The 19227-nt window shown below is 34.6% G+C and overlaps 1 protein-coding gene across 13 annotated transcripts in view; it reads right to left on the bottom strand.

Annotated features, from left to right (window-relative positions):
* CEP128 (centrosomal protein 128) overlaps positions 1–19227 on the bottom strand; it is a 566439-nt gene that overhangs the window by 519439 nt on the left and 27773 nt on the right. For all 13 annotated transcript variants that reach the window (XR_008914955.1, XR_008914954.1, XM_056810609.1 and 10 more), the window contains one exon: positions 1922–2054. The gene's annotated coding sequence lies outside the window, so the exon portion shown is untranslated. The remainder of the gene's footprint in view (positions 1–1921; positions 2055–19227) is intronic.

Raw genomic sequence — 19227 nt, 5'->3', positions numbered from 1 at the left:
CACCTTTTTTTTTAATCTATAACAAGGATGGTTCAGCCAGCAAGGTTATGTTCAGAGAGGAATGTGATATGAAAATAAACAATGTCAACCAAAAATAAAGTTATTCATGTAAAAATAATAAAGTTTAAATAAATATATCATATAAAAGTGATTCAAAATTTGTGTTATTGATAAGTAATAAGTAATTATATGTATATATCTAAGAAATGTCTACAATGAAAAACCAATGGTAAAATCAATCAAATTCTAAGGAATATGGAAAGAATAGTAGAATAACATTTTAATAGCCCCATTCCAATCCTCTTCCCCTAATACCCCCCAAAATAAATCAATGCATATAGTGCTCTTCATATATTCCAGTACACATAAATTTGAGAAGGAAAATTTTAAAAACTATTCCCCATAATTTCACAGAGAAAGGGAGCATGTTGTGTTCCAAGGAACATCAGAGTAAAAGGGACTGAATTCAAATCCCAGTTCCAACATTTTCTGTTGTGTTATACTTGGCAAAAATCACTTCCTTTCTTTTGTCTTTCAGTTTCAAGTATTAAAATAAAGGGGTAGCCTTAGGTAGTCTCCAAAGGACTTTATGATTTTAAATCTTATGTTTCTACTTTTTTAAAAAATATTTTATGATAGCATCTCTTACTGTAAAACAATCTTCATTAATAAAATTTGGTTTTTTGTTTTGTTTTTGCTAGGACAAAGAATTGAAGGAAGAGTTAGCTCCTTATAATGTGAACTAGAGAGTCAGTATTAATGCAATTCCTTTCACTGCCCTATCCTCTACCTCCCCTAAACAATACAGAATTATAGTCACCTCAAATAGATCCTTGACATTCAGTGCCTTTAGCACTGAATTCAATGGCAGTTTCTACTTGGTCCTTCTAATTAATACAAAGGTGCTTATAGCACCTAACAAGTAACTTGAAAGGAAAGGAATTCCTAAATTTAAATATTATAATGCTCTGAATAATTTCTCCCTCTCTTTATGGCCTCCATGATATCATCTAAAATCATCATTCCCTTATTATGGCATTTTTCAGAAATGAAAAAATATAAGGGAAGAAATCTTAAATTAAAATTCCATTTTGCTTTGTCCTTTAGTTCACCACAGTTGGGGTGATGTCAATAAAAGGGAAACAAAATTCTTAAAAGCTAATAAAAATTAATGAAAATGGAAACTATGAACCTATATATAATCTATAATCTCCCACCCATTTTAGCATCATTTTAGGTTAAAAATATCAAGTAACAGGGACTTATTCAAGTGATTCTATTATACTTTTTTTTAGACAACACAAATATCCAGGATTCTACCTCTATGGTAGATTTTAATAATGAATGTTTAAAATCCAATGATACTCATCTTCCTACTTCTTCTCATAAATATAGTTATGGGATCTTAAGTCATCCTTAAAAAAGCATGGTCCCATTAACAAAAACAACTATTTTATGTCAATAAGTCACAATTCTTGGAAGTAAATTCATTTCAAAAAATAAGTAAGCAGAGAAAAATTTGTTTCTGTAACTATTGTGAGTAACAAAAGAAGATAAAGAATCATAATAACCATCTTTTGGTTATTTTAGTTTTCCCTAAGGTAGCAACTTTTTTTTAAATAACAAGCTTGTTTAGCATATCAATGGATACACACATTTATCTGAATCTTTCAACAAGTTTTTAGTCTAAATTCCAACTGGGCTAACAATTAATTACCAATGAAAATCTCAGATTTTACACAGCAATCTTTCTATAATTTAAATATAAAACATTAATCCAAGTACCTTATTATTTTATACTATAGAATACAGTATAAACTTGATAACATTAATTAGACTCAAGTTGTTCTTTAAATATTTAAGTGACATACACCACATAAATATTTAAAATCGTACTTCATGCAACTAAAAGACTACATACTTTTAGTAAGAAAGAATCATGATTTCCAGCACAAGAGATTCACCAGTGCACATTTAAAATGTCAGCTACTGTTAATTCCAAAAGCTGGGGCAACAAATGAAGGATGTTCAATCTCCTGGATCTGATGGTATACCTGTAGAGAAAGTCAAATATAAAGATAAAATAAAGATGGGGGATAATGGGTACATGGAACATTCAGAAAATATCACAGTTCTTCAAGCACACGAGGCTCATGGCCTAAAAATCCAACCACAACAAAAAGAGGAATTATTTGCTTTTCCTTGTGGTCAAAGTTTAATCAGTTCTCTTATACAACTCCATCAAAAATGTGCAACCAAGACCACATGAAGGATCAGAAACAGTGCAAAATAAGTATTGGAAACAGCAAAGACTTCCACACTAACTTCATTGAACTAAGAAATTTTCTGTTGTTAAGTTTTAGTTTTCATTTTTTAAACAGTATTAAACAATTTGGAAACTAAAGATGCTAGTTTTCTGAGACCCAAAAAACACTGACAAGAGATACAAAAAAGGAAAAAAAATGGGCATCAATGAATCAATAAAACATTTTCAAAACAGATAAAAGAAGGTGGTTCAGACGTTCAAAAAAATGAGTAGCCCCATTGGGCTACATACATAAAATCCTCTTTTCCTGAGTTTTGACATGTTTCTTCCATGAACAGGACGGTGTTTATATTTCTTAGTGTTTGTCCAGCTCATTAATTTTTTTTTAATTCTTTAAAAGGAAAAAAAAAAAAGACTAGTGCTATAAACAGCCCATTATATGATGTCAAAGAATTAGAAACTAATGTCTACCAGAGGGGTAAATGCCTACACAAATTATAGTATATGGAGTACCACTAAGCTGTAAGAAATGTCAAAAGGAATGGTTTCAGAGAAACTTAGGAAGATTTATGTGAACTGAAGTAAAGTGAAATGAGCAAATCCAGAAGAAGAATTTATATAACAACAAACAATTTTGAAAGATTTAAGAACTCTGATGTTCTAACCACAATTCCTGAGAACAATGCTCAACATCCAACATCCTGACTGACATGGGCTCTGATACAGGATGGACCTTGAAAATGAACTCAAGATGGAATGAAACATACATTTTTGGATTTAGCAAATATGTAGATTTATTTCTAAAATCTTCAGTTGGCATTCAAAGGCTTTCACAATCTGGTCTCCTCATTCTAGTATGATTACACTTTTCTCTCCTCCAAGTTCTTTTCAATCCAATGAAGCTGGCCTTCTCACTCTCCCTTGCAAAAAACACTCACTTTTTCTTTGACTGTTCCCAAAAATCTTCCCTACTCATTCCCAAATTCAAAGGCTTCATTCAAACCCCAGCCAAAATCTCAGTTGTATAGGAAGCCTCTCCCAATCCCTCTTAATACCAGTGCCTTCTCTCTATTCTCATGTTGTTCTCCCCTGCCCCACTAGACTGCAATAGGCATGAATAGAATGCAATAGATTACATCCAAAGAAATATGAAAGAGAATCAATATCAAGAACATCAAATAACTTGATGATCAAAAAAATAAAATGGGCTGCTAACATGACAAGAGTGAGGTATGGCCAATGGATAGCCCATGTGTGTCACTTGTATTCTTGTAATGTCAAGATGAAAAGATTTATAGGATATGGCAAGAGTTGCCCAGAATTTATAGACACACATGGGTTACAATCTACATCAATTAAGGAACTATTCATCTCATTGAAATCAAAGGTCTACTAAAATATTTCTTAAATCAAAACAACATTTTCTAATATTTCTTTCTATCCTGCTGTTTGCCCACCTTGATGCTGAATTCCATGAGTATCAGGATATTGACTGGATTGGTTTGGAATATCTCTTAAAAGTTCCTTAGGGGGGCAGCTCGGTAGCTCAGTGGATTGAGAGTCAGGCCTAGAGATGGGAGGTCTTAGGTTCAAATCTGGCCTCAGACACTTCCCAGCTGTGTGACCCTGGGCAAGTCACTTGACCCCCCATTGCCTAGCCCTTACCACTCTTCTGACTTGGAGCCAATACACAGTATTGACTCCAAGACGGAAAGTAAGGGTTTAAAAAAAAAAAAGTTCCTTAAGAGAATTTCTCTATTTCATTCTCCACAACAGATCTTAAAAATAAGCTTCTATTATCTATGATCCCTTTACCCAAGCTTATAAACAATGCAGGGTAGCATGACCAATGGTTCCACTAAAAGATGTTTAATGCTGTCCTTTGCTACATGATAAAAATTAACTTTACTAGCTCCTTTATTACTTTCTCTAAAGACAGCATACAAAGCATAAAAGGCAGGATAGTGAATCAGAAAGAGCCACAGAACCTAAGTTAAAATTGCAGCTCAACCACTTACTATTTGTCATTTCTGCATCCTAGTTTCCCAGTCTCTAAATTGAAGAAGTTGGACTAGATTATCTCAGAAATCCCTTCTCTCTATAAAATCCCATGCTTGTAGGATTATAGGAAGATGAATACCCAGTTGAAAATCAATTTGCAAGTATTTAGCTCTATTTAAGGATCTGATTTTAAAAAATAAGGGTTAAAAATATAACAAAGAATTTCTCAAAGGAAGAAATCCAAGCTATCAACAACCATAAGGGAAAAAATGTTAAATCATTAATAATTAGAGAAATGCTATGCCTCACACATCAGATTGGCAAACATGAAAAAAGAAAGGAAAACAATTACTGGAGTGACTCTAAGAGAATAAACACATTGATGTACTATTGTTGAAGCTGTAAAATGGCCCAGTCATTTTAGAAAACAATTTAGAATTGTGTTCCAAAAGTCACTAAACTTAAGATAGTCTTTGATTCAGCAATAACACTATTAGGCATATATCCCAAAGAGATCAAATAAAGAGGGAAAAGACTCTTATATACAAAAACAATTATAGGGAATCTGTTGTAACAAAAAACTAGAAATGAAGGGGATCCCCAATAATTAGAAAATGGCTGAACAAATCATGTTATATGAATGTAATAGGATAATATTATATGTAGAAATGTCAAAAGCGATAGTTTCAGAGAAACCTGGGAAAACCTATATAAACTAATGAAGATTTAAAGAGATCAAAATCAGAACAATTTAGACAATAATAACAATACTGTAAAGAAAAACAATTTTAAGACTTCCAGTCAAGATGGCGGCTTAGAGAAAGCTAAAGTTCAGATCTCCAGAAAACCCTTCCCGACCGATCTCAAACTATAAGCTCCTAAGGCGCCGAAATTCAAAACGATCAACAGCATAGACCCTGGGAATCCTCCTCCTGGACCTGGACCTGGATCAGAAGGTACGGCCCCCCTCAAAAGCCAGAACCCGAGATCACTCGGACCTAAGGGGTAGGAGCGCAGAGTCCAAGGCTCCGGGAAGCCGCGGCCCTGCCCCGCTCAGAGAGCAGGGTCGTCTGAAACAACAGCAACCCTCAGGCCTTCTATCCAAGTCCCAGTGAAAGTCACTGCCCTCAGAGCACCCCCCGCAGAGAGCTGGGTCGTCTGAAACAACAGCAACCCTCAGGGCAGGCAAGACAGCCTCACGGGCTGGATCCTTCTATCAGAGTCTCAGTGAAAGTCACTGCCCTCGGAGCTCGGGGAAGCCGTGGCTCCTTCCTCCGCAGAGAGCAGGGTCCTCTGAAACAAAAGCAACCCTCAGGGCTGACAAAACAGCCTCACGGCCAGCTATTCTGAAGGCAACTTCTGGAAAGCAACCTGACCCAGTCCAGTCGAGAGGGCACCTTAGCAGCAGGGAAGCAGATAGAGCCAGGGGAGAGTGTGGCCCCCTGGTCCGACCCTTCCACTCCAGTTCCAGTGAGGCATACTCAATTTAACCCAGGGAAAGCTCATAGAACCGACAATCTGCCCAGGACTAAAGCCTCTGAACACCAGAAAGAGATAAGAAAAGCTAATCCTCCACATTCAGAGATGGCAAACTCCACAGAAGCACAGAAGCCCCAAAATTCCAAGAAAAATAAGAAGAAAGGGGCGACTTTGGACACATTCTATGGAGCCAAAATACAAAATACAGAGGAGATAGAAGACGATACGCAAGAAAATGCTCCGAATCCTTCCAAAGGAAATGGAAACTCTCCACAAACACATGAAGAATTTGAATCAGAAATGACCAAAAAGATGGAAGCCTTCTGGGAGGAAAAGTGGGAAATAATGCAAAAGAAATTCACGCATCTACAAAACTGGTGTGACCAAACTGAAAAGGAAAACCAGGCTTTAAAGGCCAGAATCAGGCAGCTGGAAGACAAAGATAGTGTGAAAGAGCAAGAATTAATAAAGCAAAGCCAAAATACCAAGAAATTAGAAGAGAACATAAAATATCTCACCGACAAGGTGACAGATCTGGAAAATAGAGGGAGAAGAGATAATTTAAGAATAATTGGACTTCCAGAAAAGCCAGAAATAAACACCAAACTCGACATCGTGATACAAGATATAATCAAAGAAAATTGCCCAGAAATTCTAGAACAAGGGGGCAATACAGCCACTGACAGAGCTCACAGAACACCTTCTACACCAAACCCCCAAAAGACAACTCCCAGGAATGTAATTGCCAAATTCCAAAGCTATCAAACAAAAGAAAAAATCCTACAGGAAGCCAGAAAAAGACAATTTAGATATAAAGGAATGCCAATCAGGGTCACACAAGACCTTGCAACTTCTACTCTGAATGATCGTAAGGCATGGAACATGATCTTCAGAAAGGCAAGAGAGCTGGGTCTCCAACCAAGAATCAGCTACCCAGCAAAACTGACTATATACTTCCAAGGGAAAGTATGGGCATTCAACAAAATAGAAGACTTCCAACTTTTTGCAAAGAAAAGACCAGAGCTCTGTGGAAAGTTTGATACCGAAAATCAAAGAGCAAGGAATACCTGAAAAGGTAAATATTAAGGAAAGGGGAAAAATGTTATCTTCTTCTTTTACTCAAACTTTCTTCTATAAGGACTACATTTATATCAATCTATGTATACTAATATGTGGGGAAAATGTAATGTATAAATAGGGGGTAAAGAAAGACCAAATAGAATAATCTTTCTCACACAAAGATTCACATGGGAAGGGGAGGGGAAGAAAACTCCTATAAGAAAGAGAGGAAGAGAGGGTTTTTTACTTAAACTTTAATCTCAGGGAAATCAACTCTGAGAGGGAAAAACATCCAGATCCATTGGGATCTTGAATTCTATCTTACCCAACAAGGGTAGGGAGAAGGGAAAACCAAGGGGGGTAGGGGGAGAGGGAAAACAAAAAGGGAGGGAAAGAGAGGGGGGAGGGGGAGGGAAAAAAGGGAGGGACTAAAAAGGGAAACATCAAGGGAGGGGACAAGGGGGACTGATTCAAAGTAAATCACTGGACTAAAAGGTAGAGCCGAAGAAGAAAAGGTTAGAATTAGGGAAGGCTATCAAAATGCCAGGGAGTCCACAAATGACAATCATAACTTTGAACGTGAATGGGATGAACTCACCCATAAAACGTAGATGAATAGCAGAATGGATTAGAATCCAAAACCCTACCATATGTTGTCTTCAAGAAACACACATGAGGCGGGTTGACACCCACAAGGTCAGAATTAAAGGATGGAGTAAGACCTTCTGGGCCTCAACTGACAGAAAGAAGGCAGGAGTGGTAATCATGATATCTGATAAAGCCAAAGCAAAAATAGACCTGATCAAAAGGGATAGGGAAGGTAATTATATTTTGTTAAAAGGGACTTTAGACAATGAGGAAATATCATTAATCAACATGTATGCACCAAATAATATAGCACCCAAATTTCTAATGGAGAAACTAGGAGAATTGAAGGAAGAAATAGATAGTAAAACCATATTAGTGGGAGACTTAAACCAACCATTATCAAATTTAGATAAATCAAATCAAAAAATAAATAAGAAAGAGGTAAAAGAAGTGAATGAAATCTTAGAAAAATTAGAATTAATAGACATATGGAGAAAAATAAATAGGGATAAAAAGGAATACACCTTCTTCTCAGCACCACATGGCACATTCACAAAAATTGACCATGCATTAGGTCACAGAAACATAGCACACAAATGCAGAAAAGCAGAAATAATGAATGCAGCCTTCTCAGATCACAAGGCAATAAAAATAATGATTAGTAATGGTACATGGAAAACCAAATCTAAAACCAATTGGAAATTAAACAATTTGATACTCCAAAACCGTTTAAATAAGAAATCATAGAAACAATTAATAATTTCATCGAGGAAAATGACAGTGGCGAGACATCCTTTCAAACCTTTTGGGATGCAGCCAAAGCGGTAATCAGAGGTAAATTCATATCCCTGAATGCTTATATTAACAAACTAGGGAGAGCAGAGATCAATCAATTGGAAATGCAAATGAAAAAACTCAAAAGCGATCAAATTAAAACCCCCCCAGCAGAAAACCAAACTAGAAATCCTAAAAATTAAGGGAGAAATTAATAAAATCGAAGGTGATAGAGTGATAGAACTATTGATTTAATAAATAAGACAAAAAGCTGGTACTTTGAAAAAACAAACAAAATAGACAAAGTACTGGTCAATCTAATTTAAAAAAGGAAGGAAGAAAAGCAAATTAACAGCATTAAAGATGAAAAGAGGGACAGCACCTCGGATGAAGAGGAAATTAAGGCAATCATTAGAAATTACTGTGCCCAATTATATGGCAATAAATACACCAATTTAGGAGATATGGATGAATATATACAAAAATACAAACTGCCTAGACTAACAGAAGAGGAAATAGAATTCTTAAATAATCCCATATCAGAAAATGAAATCCAACAAGCCATCAAAGAACTTCCTAAGAAAAAATCCCCAGGACCTGATGGATTCACCAGTAAATTCTATCAAACATTCAGAGAACAGTTAATCCCAATACTATACAAACTATTTGACATAATAAGCAAAGAGGGAGTTCTACCAAACTCCTTTTACGACACAAACATGGTACTGATTCCAAAACCAGGCAGGTCAAAAACAGAGAAAGAAAACTATAGGCCAATCTCCCTAATGAATATAGATGCAGAAATCTTAAATAGGATACTAGCAAAAAGACTCCAGCAAGTGATCAGAAGGATCATTCACCATGATCAAGTAGGATTTATACCAGGGATGCAGGGCTGGTTCAACATTAGGAAAACCATCCACATAATTGACCACATCAACAAGCAAACCAGCAAGAACCACATGATTATCTCAATAGACGCAAAAAAAGCATTTGATAAAATACAACACCCATTTCTACTAAAACCACTAGAAAGCATAGGAATAGAAGGGTCATTCCTAAAAATAATAAACAGTATATGTCTAAAACCATCAGCTAATATCATCTGCAATGGGGATAAACTAGATGCATTCCCAATAAGATCAGGAGTGAAACAAGGATGCCCATTATCACCTCTACTATTTGACATTGTACTAGAAACACTAGCAGTAGCAATTAGAGAAGAAAAAGAAATTGAAGGCATCAAAATAGGCAAGGAGGAGACCAAGTTATCACTCTTTGCGGATGACATGATGGTCTACTTAAAGAATCCTAGAGATTCAACCAAAAAGCTAAATGAAATAATCAACAACTTTAGCAAAGTTGCAGGATACAAAATAAACCCACATAAATCATCAGCTTTTCTATATATCTCCAACACAGCTCAGCAGCAAGAACTAGAAAGAGAAATCCCATTCAAAATCACCTTAGACAAAATAAAATACCTAGGAATCTACCTCCCAAGACAAACACAGGAACTATATGAACACAACTACAAAACACTCTCCACACAACTAAAACTAGACTTGAGCAAATGGAAAAACATTAACTGCTCATGGATAGGACGAGCCAATATAATAAAAATGACCATCCTACCCAAACTTATTTATCTATTTAGTGCCATACCCATTGAACTACCAAAATACTTCTTCACTGATTTAGAAAAAACCATAACAAAGTTCATTTGGAAGAACAAAAGATCAAGGATATCCAGGAGAGACTCTAAATGAACACTCTAATGCAAATATTATCAACAAAGCAATGGGTTCAAATCAAGAAAACATGTAATGCCCAGTGGATTTACGCGTCGGCTATGGGGGGTGGGGGGGAGGAAAAGAAAATGATCTATGTCTTTAATGAATAATGCTTGGAAATGATCAAATAAAATATATTTTAAAAAAAAGAAAGAAAAACAATTTTAAATGAGTAAAGAACTGATCACTCCAATAACCAAATCATAACTGCAGAGGACTGAAAATGGAGGGAGGAGAAAATCTGAAGGAAATAAGGTTGGGGGGGTTGTTTTTCAATAAGGACTTAACTCTACAAAGCGGGCTCAGGCTGTGTATTCAATGTGTGAGTAAATTTCAAATTTAGAGTCATCTACTAATTGCCAGTCATCAACAACTGGCCACATCTATAAGCAAATAAGCTGAGCTGGCTGAAAATATTAGATCAACTGTGTAGTAATACAATACAATTTGGTGATTTCAAAGTAGCTATGATTTCTGTTTTTCAAGTAATGGACACTGAATACAGCTTCAATGCTCATTTACTGTTTACTGTTACTGTGAGTCTATAATTAATATAAAATAACAGAGATAAATTTTATTCAACAGCTAAAACTAGCTTGTTTGTACTCTTTCTTCTCCTTTTTAAATACTAACTGTATTTTAGTCAACATGAAAAAATTATGGATTTACATTGGGGATTTCCATACTTCAATATTTCAAGAAGTTTTCATTTCAATGTGGCTACCCCTCTAATATCATAACCTGTAACAGCAACTCAATAGATGGTCTTTAAGAGATAGTGAAACCAAAAATTTTCTCACCATAAAGCTAATCAGAGTTTTTCCAAACTTGGCTTTTGGACAACAGATAGGAATTCTACTGGCATAGCCTTCAAAAATCCAGCATTATCTTTACATCATAATAAGTCATGAAGTTGGGGTTTTTGTAGAGAATATCATACTTTCACTTAAACCTACAGAAAATGCATAAGAGATAGGCATAGAGGGGGAAGGGGGGTGAACTCAAAACAAAATATCACTTAATATACCATACAAAGACAATTAAAAGCAGAAAGAAAAAACATCCTACTGTAAAGGCACAAAGAAGAAATGACTTTATTATTTTAGGATTTTATACATAATTTTAAAATCACTTCAACTATACAAGTTGAGGGCAAAAATGTTAAGTAAATAAAAGGAAACAGAGAACTCACAAGTTCAAGAAAATGGCATTTATTACAAGGCAGCCCAACTCTTAATTTCCTAGGATCTTTTAGAAAAGCCCAGTGCTCAAAGGCAGACATGCAATACTATAAGAAAAATTTGTTCAGCTACTGCTGACATAGTTATATTTTGTCATGATTACTATTACTGTACTTTTAATGAATCTTAGAGATGCCTTTATAGTCTCCTCTACAAATAATGAATTCTAACAATTCATTCCTTCTAAGAATTTAACTGTTTATAACAAATGTCCACATGTTACCCTGATCACAGTGACCAGAGACAATGTGATGATTCTTGCCAAACTTTGCTATAGAAGGACTAACAATGAGCTCTAGGGAACTCAAGTCAACTTCTTTTGTATTCTGACCTTAAAACTCATTAAATTCTCTCAATTATAATGATGCACATTTATATGGAAGAAAAGCAATTTATTGATTCTCAGGTCCCTTTTCCTCAGAAGCCATTTTTAAACAATTAGAAGCTATTCTATCATAGATAAGCTCTAAATATCAGGGTGATTATTCACAAAGGCTGGCAAGTCCAAGTTAAGTAAGTAATTACTCTTTTGGTTGCTGAATGAAACCTTGAAGTCACTAGCCTCAAGAAATACTTTCTAGTTAAATAAAATGATATTTAAATATTTGAAATTTAGCCACTAACCAATTAAGTTTTAATTGTATTTCTGCATTGTCCCACCCCCTAAAAAAAGTCTATGGATTGTATTTTTGTTATTTTTCCCCTGATTATTTTTCTATCTTTATAATGTATTTAATATGAATGTGTTGCTTTAATGTTACCTTTAATTTTATTATTGTAATCAGTGGATACAATGTTTTTTTTATTCTCTTTTCTTCATTTGCCCTCAATTTTTCTAAACATTCCCATATTTCTTTGAATTATTCACATTCATTTTCTCATGGCACAATAACAATGTATTACATTCACATCTTAATTTGTTCAGCCAATTCCCAATCAAGAGACACCTAGTGTGTTTCCAATCTTTAAACAACACAAATAGTTCAGAATATTTTGTACAAATTGTTCAGAATATTTTTGTAAAGATATTTTTCTTGCCCATATATACACCAAAATTATTTTCAACAGCATCTTTTGTTCATCATAGCAAAGAATCAGAATTAAAGGAGTTGCCCATCCAGTAGGGAATGGGATTTTTTTTAAGTGTCAACTATGGCCAAAATAGAATATTATAGTACTGTAAAAATATGATGACTATGTAGAGAAGTATGTGAAGTTATATGAAAGATGGACATCACCATTAATATCATCCCCCAAAACTGTTACCCCTGCCCAGAAAAAGCCCTCTCTTTGAAACAAGTATAATCAAACAAATCTACACATTGGCTTATATCTGCAAATTTATGTCACTTTTCATTACTAATATATCACATCTCTGTCAACCATAGGAAAATATTCCCTATTGATCTTCTAGAGTTATTCATTTTATTGATGAAAGCTCTTAAGTTTTTCAGAGTTGTATTCTTTTGTGTATTATGTATTCATAATATTGCATAAATTGTTCTACTGGTTCTACTCCCTCTCCATTTGTTCATACTAGTCTTTTGTCAAATATCTTTGAATCTATTCCTATTACCATTTCTTAGGACACAAAAATATTCATAAATTAATAATACAATTTGTTCAGCCATCCCCCCAATTAATGAACACTAAATTGTTTCTCATTGTTTATTATCAGAAAGTGCTGCTATAATTATTTTGTGCATATGGGTCCTTTTCTTGGTGGTCTATGCCTAGGACTGCTATTGTTAGGTCAAAGTATGGCCTCAGCTTAGTGACTTCAGAGGTTTGTAGCACAATCAAACTAAGAATTACTGAGATGAGTATAGTATGACAGGTTGAGAGCATGATAACCATTGAGAAATGTGTTCATATAGGATATCAGTGGCTTAAGAAAAGTCTAGTGAGAAAGCAAGTGATTAGACTGCTCTTTACATATTTGAATCAATTCCTTATATATTGTGAATATTAAAGAAATGTACTAAAAAGATTTTTTTTCTGAAGTAAAAATTTGTTAAATTTGTTAAACAGAAAATGTTCAATTTTGTGTAAACAAAACTGTCCATTTTATCATTTGGAATCTTCATTATATCTTTCTCCCCCAATTACATGTAAAAAAAATTTCCAATTCATTTTAAATTTGGGGTCTCAAATTTCCTCCCTAAATGCCCACCAAGATGGCAAGCAATCTGATATAGATTCTACATGTGCAATCATGTAAACATTTCTCCATTTTATTGAAGAAAACATGAATTAAAAAAATGTTAAGAAAAAAAGTGAAAAAAAGCTTGCTTTGGTCAGGATCCAGACCCCATCAGTCCTTTCACTGGAAGCAGATGGCACTTTTTATCATAAGTCCCTTGAGATTGTTCTAAATCATTGTATTGCTCAGAATAGAGAAGTCATTCACAGTAATTCATGGTACAGTATTGTTGTCATTGTGAGCAACATTCCCTTGCTCTACTCACTTCACTCTGCTTTAGCTCATGTCTTTCCAGATTTTTCTGAGCTCCTCTTATACAACATATCTTATAGCAAATAGTATTCCATTATAATCATATAATACAACTCACTCAGCCATTGATTGATATCACCTAACATTCCAGGTCTTTGTCTCCACAAAAAGAATTACTTTAAATATATTGGTACATATAAATCTTTCCCCTTCTTGTTTTATATGAAAAATCAGGCTTTTGTTAGAGATTTGTAAAAAAAAAACAAAAAAAACTTTTTAAAATAATTACAATTACTGTGTATTACTCTCCATCCTATTCCCCTCCATTTAACTTCTCTCTCCTTTCGTTGTCCTCCACATCCCCAAATTTGCCTTCTTTTCTATAAGTCCCTCCCTTTCTCTTATTCCCTCCTCCTCCTTTCCTATAGGGTAAATTAGATTTTTATGCCCAACTGATTGTGTATGTTTTTCCCTCTTTGAGTCAATTCCAATGAGAGTAAGGTTCCCCAACTCTTCCATCTTCCCTTCCACTATAAAAGCTCTTTCTTGCCTTTTTTTAGATAATTTCCCCCATTCTTTCTCCCTTCCCCCTTTTCTCAATGCATTCCTCTTTCTCACCTCTTAATTTTTATATCATTCTATCATATTTAACTTATAACCTAGCCCTCTGTACTTATATACATATATATATTATTTCTAACTGCCCTAATAATAAAGTTCTTAGGAGTAACAAGAAGCATCTTCCTAGGTAGGTATATAAACAGTTTAATTTTATTGAATGTCTTTTGATTTCTTTTTCTTGTCTACCTTTTTATGTTTCTTTTGAGTCTTCTATTTGAAAGTGAATTTTTTCATTCAGCACTGATCTTTTCATTAGGAATGTTTGAAAGTCCTCTATTTCATTGAATACCCCTTTTTTTTCCCAGAAAGATTATGCTCAGAGTTGCTAGGTAAGTGATTCTTAGTTGAAGTCCTTAGCTCCTTTGCCCTCTGGAATGGCATAACCCAAGTCCTCTGATCCTTTAATGTAGAAGCTGCTAAATCTTGTATTATTCTGTGATTCCACAATATTTGAATTATTTCTTTTTGCCTGCTTGCAATATTTTTCTCCTTAGCATGGGAGTTCTAAATTTGTCTAAAATGTTCCTGAAAGTTATCCTTTGGGGATCTTGTCCAGGAGGTGATCAGTGGATTCTTTCCATTTCTATTTTAGTTCTAGAATATCAGAGAAGTTTTCCTTGATAATTTCTTGAAAGATGATGTCCGAACTTTTTTTTTGACCATGGCTTTCAGGTGGTCCAATAATTCTTAAATTATCTCTCCTGAATTAATTTTCCAAGTCTTTATTCATTTTCCAGTCTTCTTCTTTTCTTTGAACCTTAAGAAAGTATTAACATTGGGCTCTGTTCCTGTGGTAAAGGGAGCACTGTTCTAAGCTTCAGGTTCTTTATGTAGCTGCCCTCAGAGCTAGATGTAAGGATCCATAAGTTTTCAGTCCTTCCGAGGTGATATGATCTGAGGAGAAGTATGTATAATACTTTCCCAACCTGTGCTCTGGCTATGAGCAATCACAAGCACTCTATTTTGCCTTGGAATTTTGACTCAAGTCCTACTGCTCTACCACAAGTACTAGTATGTGCTAGGGCTGCAAGCTGGATCTCCATATGAGCAATGCAATAAGAGTCTCACACCCAGAGCCAACAAAGGTATTCCTGTAATCTCCTTTTGAGCAACTATCTAACCCCCATCCCTTACCATCAGAGGCTGAGAGCTCCGCAAACCTTTGCTGCTGATTCAGCTACCTCCAAGGCCTTTTGCTGTGGTGGGGTGTGCTTCTTTGGGCTCCACTTCCACCCAGGTGCAACAGACCTTTTGTACTAGACTTCTAAATTGTTTAGACTGAACAATTATTTCATCCCATATTTTTGTGGGTTATACTACTCTAGAATTCATTTTGAGGCATTATAACTTAGTTGTTTAGAGGGTAATTTGGTAGAAATTAAGTGGGTTTCTATATCTGCTCCATCTGCTTGATTCTGCTCCCTAATTATAGCATTTTTCATTAAGAACTCTTCCCCTATCCAGAGTTGTTAACCTTATTTCTTTCCTTTCTCCTTCAATTTTTTGAGATATGGTTTTTTATATCTAGGTCTGAGGGAACTATTGGTCTAAATCTAATTTCTGCCAAACTACAAGTTCTGTCAAAAACTGAATGCTTACCTCAGCAATTTGAATCCTTGAATCTATAAGACACCATGCTACTGTGTCTCTTTGCTTTTGGACCTTACATAACTTGGTTCCACTGATCAGCTTTTCCATTCTTTTTTTAATAAGAGCCAAATACTTTTAGTGATTATTGCTTTATAGTATAGTTTAAGATCTAATACTGCTAGGCTCCCTTCCCTTGCACTATACTTCCTTATTTCCCTTGAGATTCTTAACCTTTTTGTTCCTACTTCTTGTTATTTTATTTAGTGCTATAGAATAACTTCATCAGTTTTATTGGTATACTACTAGAAATTAACTTAGGTAGTAGTAGACATGGCCAAATTATGAGAAATTAATATCTATAAAATTTAAACTCTGTGTTTCTGTAAAAATATTTTGGAATTTTGTTCTTTTAATTCCTCTTGGTAAGTAGATACCTAAATATTTGTATATCCAGTAGTTATTCTGAATAGAATTTCTTTGTCATGTTTTGAAAATATATAAAATCCTAATGCCTTTTGATGTTTATTTTATATCCTTCTACTTTACTATTATTTTTTAATTTAATTTTAATAGAATCTCTAGGGTTTTCTTAATAAGTCATTATATCTGCCTATTCTTTCAGTTTCTTGTTCTCATATTTTTGCTATAGCTAGCATTTCCAGAACTATGTCAAATAGCTGGTAACAAATTATATCTTTATTCGAAAAGTCTCAACCATCTTCACTCTATAGATAATAACAGCACTTAGTTTTAGAATAGATACTATTTACAATATTAAAGGAATATCCAATTATTGAAATGTTTTTTGATGTTTTTAATATAAAAGTTATTGCATTTTATCATGTCTTTTCTGCATCTATTGGCATAATCATGTGAATTTTATTATATTTGTTACTAATATGGTTTATCATATTTATAGGTGAGCCAACCCTAGTTTCCTGGTATAAGTTCAACTTGCTCATAGTAGATAATCTTTTCATTATGTTACCATAGCTTTATTCAGAATTTTTACTTGATATTCTTTTGGAATATTGATCTTTAATAATAGTGTTAAACTCAAATAGAAAAGGATCCCTGCTGGTGCATATGAACCTGCAAAGTTATAAATTAACACTATATAAATTATACTGTGTGACAGAGGCTGGCACTAGAGGAAGAGTGCCAGACTAAAGAGTATGTGAAATTGATCACTTTGAGGGGGAGGGGCCCCAGGAGTAGTATCCTGAAGAGAGAAGACTCTGGCTGGGAGAGCAGTGAGGTCTCTTGGTCTAGAGAAGCTGAAAAGAGAAGGTGGGAAAAAGACTTTCTCCTGAGGGTTACCCATTTTTCCTGCTGATGACTGGAAATATTTCCCCCCAAACCTTCCCAATTGAAGGGCCTTTCTGAAGAGAAACTTGAGCAGACTTTACCTCAGCTTCTGTTGCCCAGGGGTGAGTCAACCTTTCTCTCAGGGGGCTAAGGCTGCCAAGGCCCGAGTTCCCCTCAAACTCAAGGAGGGAGGGGAAAGGAAAGAAGGACAGGGAAGGATCTTTATCTCCATGGGAACAAACCTTCCTGGCCTCATCCCATTTGAGGCTCCAGCTGGATGAGAGAGGCCCTTCTCAGGGCAGGACAAGGGGGCTGAGGGTGGCATGATCCAGGGAGACCCACCATCACCCCATTCTTTCCCCATTTCCCAACTGTATATTTATTTTAACATTTCCAAATTACATTTTAATCAGAAGAGATTTTCATCACCCTTAAGTTTGACATTTCAGATTTATAGTTTTCTTCCAGTGTTTTGCATCTCCCTGGCTAAGGTATAAAGACTAAACTTATTTCAGAAAAAGGAATTTGGCAAGATCCTTTCTTTTCCTACTTTTGATAATGATATATATAATATTAGAATTAATTCTTCAAATGTTTACTACAATTCAATTGAAAATCCATCTGGTCCTGGAATACTATCCAGGACTTCTCTTTTTCTTCTATTATTCTTAGCATTTTATATTTTTTAAAAATTCATTATTTTCATATGTTCTCAGTTATGCTGGTATACATCACTGAGCAAAATAATTTCTAATTTCCTTTGGTCTCCATTCATTTGCTATGAGGTTTTTTTTTATTTTTAATAATGATAATTTGGTCTTTTAAAAATAACAGTAGCTAAAGATTAATAGAATTTATGGTATCAGTTCCTAGTTTTATTTATCAATTCTTGGTTATTTTTATTTATTAGCTGTCTATTTTTATGTTTAATTGGAGTTTTTACTTATTGCTATTTTAGCTTTTTTTTGTTATATACCCAATTCATTGATCTTTCTTTATATTCATTGTTTAAAAATTTTCCATTAAGGACTGCTTTAGCTGAATCCCAAAAATTCTGATATATTATTTCTAGTGTCCTTTGCTTTGATAAATTATCTTTTGTTTCCAAAGCTTGTTCTTTCCTACCCACCAATTACTTAAGATGAAAATATGTGGTCTGTTTGAATTTTCTTTTTATATTCTGGACTTAAACAACAGAAAAAGCAGTATTTCCATACATAGAAAACAAAAAAAAATAGAACTCTAATAAAACTGTGAAATCATTTCATATCACCTCCTATTTTAAAATGTGCAATAAATTCTACACATACTTTCAAAACTGTCTTTCTTGTCTGTGATTCCTTCTCAATTTCTTTCTTTTCTCTTCTGTCATTTGTGGAAAGGAAACAAGACTGACAGTTGGTGGGGGCAGGGGGCATCTCTCTCCTTTGCCTCACCAGCAGCAATATTCCATCTCTTCCCTCAACTCCTCCATACCCTGCTATAAACCTCCCTTTATCCCCATTTTTCCAATTCCCCCATATCCTTTCCCAATAAATATTACACAGTTTCTTTTTGGTGCTACGATAACTGACTTTTTGTTACTAGCCTCTGCCACCTTCATCCTCAGTTCAAAATGGGAAATAAAAAAAAAAAAACTTGTAACAAGTAAGTAAAGCCAAGCAAAACAAATCCACACAATAGCCATATCTAAAAACATAGGCCTCTTTCTGCACTTTGTGTCCAACCTTGCTCGCAGGATATGGATGACATATATACCTATATGTTCTGGAGAATGTTGGTTATCACAATGACCAGAGTTCTTAAGCTTCTTACAAGTTCTTATAGAAAAAACATCTATACAATGCTTCCATCCTTGTATAAACTGTTCTCCTGGTTTTGCTCACCTCAATTTACATTCAGCTCATTTTTTCTATCATTTCTCATGGCATAATAGCATTCCTTTACACTTATATGCCTTAGTTTGTTCAGCAATTTCTCAATTGTCTTAGAGGCATGCTAAGGCATCCCCTTATATTTTATGAGGTTTTTTTTCCCCCTTCTCTTTTACTT

This window comes from Monodelphis domestica, chromosome 1 (assembly GCF_027887165.1).
Source record: "Monodelphis domestica isolate mMonDom1 chromosome 1, mMonDom1.pri, whole genome shotgun sequence".
NCBI lineage: Eukaryota > Metazoa > Chordata > Mammalia > Didelphimorphia > Didelphidae > Monodelphis > Monodelphis domestica.
The sequence above is the reverse complement of the archived record's forward strand: the minus strand, read 5'-3'. Positions and strand labels throughout refer to the sequence as shown.